This window comes from Vigna radiata, chromosome 4 (assembly GCF_000741045.1).
Source record: "Vigna radiata var. radiata cultivar VC1973A chromosome 4, Vradiata_ver6, whole genome shotgun sequence".
NCBI classification, from domain to species: Eukaryota; Viridiplantae; Streptophyta; class Magnoliopsida; order Fabales; family Fabaceae; genus Vigna; species Vigna radiata.
The window spans coordinates 3,936,458-3,938,288 of record NC_028354.1 but is presented as its reverse complement, the minus strand read 5'-3'; positions in this window follow the sequence as shown (position 1 = coordinate 3,938,288).

The following is a 1,831-nucleotide window of genomic DNA, read 5'->3' as shown; positions in this document are numbered from 1 at the left end:
TTCTCTTTTTAGATTTTAGGTTCATATTTTCTTTCCCCACCTAGTCTTAGTAAATACATAATTAGGCATAATTCTACATTTCTAAAACTTAACAAGAACCAAGTCCTTGGATTAGACCCTAGGTTGCCCCTATACTACATTAGTGGGGAATTTAGGTTTGTTGAGCTTTAATGCGACTAAAAAGCCTTTCAACATACTCCTTTTAATGGAATGCCCTAAATGGGTTTCCATCATAAGAGTCTTTGTAAGACTTAGAGAAAGAAAATCATGAAAGAGCCTTTAAAAGTCCTTCTTCACTTCCCTTTCTTAGTCTTAGGTTTAGTTGGTACTCCTTTCAATGGAATGTCCTAAATTGGTTTCCATCATACCCTCCCTCTTGAAAAACGATTTATCCTCAAATCGGGAAGATATAAAGAAGCACAACTTTGGTTTGTGACTTTCCTCCTGAATAAAAAACATATCTACAATAAGCATCAAATATATCTCCAATTAGTATCAATCCAAGAAAGAATTTTTTTGTGGAAGTAACTTTAGAATAAGGACTTTGTTTTATAGTTTTAAGGAAATTTGAAAGTCCTAATTCTCAAGTCACTTTTCTTTTATCTTGAGTTTCTTGTATCCCTAAGGGTAACAATAACTCAAGATTTAAATTGCCATATTTTGAAGAGGATAATATAATGACAATTGGTGTGTCAATTAGTTTAAAAGAGAAGTTATCATGAAAAGACTTAAAGATGATTGAAGAAGAATTAAAGGATTGGAAACCTTCCCTTTTTAGTTCCTTGTAATTGTAGGAGTAGAATTTGCCATCAATAGCAATTGCTCCTTTTCTTTCTTTTCTTTTTCTCTTCTCTCTTCTTCTTTTCTTCTCTCGTCTTCCTCTNTCTTCTCTTCTTCTTCTCTCTTTCTCTTTTCTTCTTCTATCTTTTCTCTCAATTCCTCTTCTCTCCTTCTAGTCTCTCTCTTATGTAAGAGTTTCTCAAGTTTTTCTTTAAATTCAATTTCCCTACGAGAGAAACCATCTAGACCTTTCATAAATGTTTTTCCCTCTTGAATGAAGTGTCCCATTAATTCTAGGTCTCTCTTGGCTGAAAGAAGAACAAATTTTCTTCTCATGCAAGCTCTTAGTTCATACCAATCATGAATGGAGGATTTTCTACCTTTCTTAACACTATATTGTCTCTCATGCCACCACTCACTTGCATGCTCTTCTAACCTAGAGAGGTATATACTAAGAACACGAGATTCACTCTCTAGAAAGAAAAATGGACCATAGGCTCTAGACTCAATTTTGTTAACTAGGGATGGATGCATCTTATCAATTTCTTTTTCCCAAGCTAGGTATGTTAAAGCACTAATGTCCTTACCAAATAATGGAATATCTTTCCTAGCTTGATTGTGTTGAGATTGTTGACAACACAAACTCTATATCAAACTGGTTTTTGATGATGACAACTCAGTGCTTAATATCAGTATATATGTTCCAGTATTACATGTTCTTATACTGTAATGTTTGTCATATCCGCTGAACATTTTTTGATTGAATTACATTGTATGTTCCTATGTTTGATTAAGTGTTATATTTGTGGAACATGCTTATATTGAAATGTGAGATAAAATGTTTTTTGTCATTACACATTTATGAAAGAAAAGATCACAAGCACCTTTTGAACTTATAATTGTTGTGACAAAGTTCTAGTCCAGTCAAATACACTCTTGATGGATTCGACTATGCTAAAATCTTTGTACAGATTTTGTGAACAAGTGTTGTGTGAGATTTTGAGTTGAAAATAATTTCAAAGTGATTTTTCATGTGTCGGTCGACATTGTG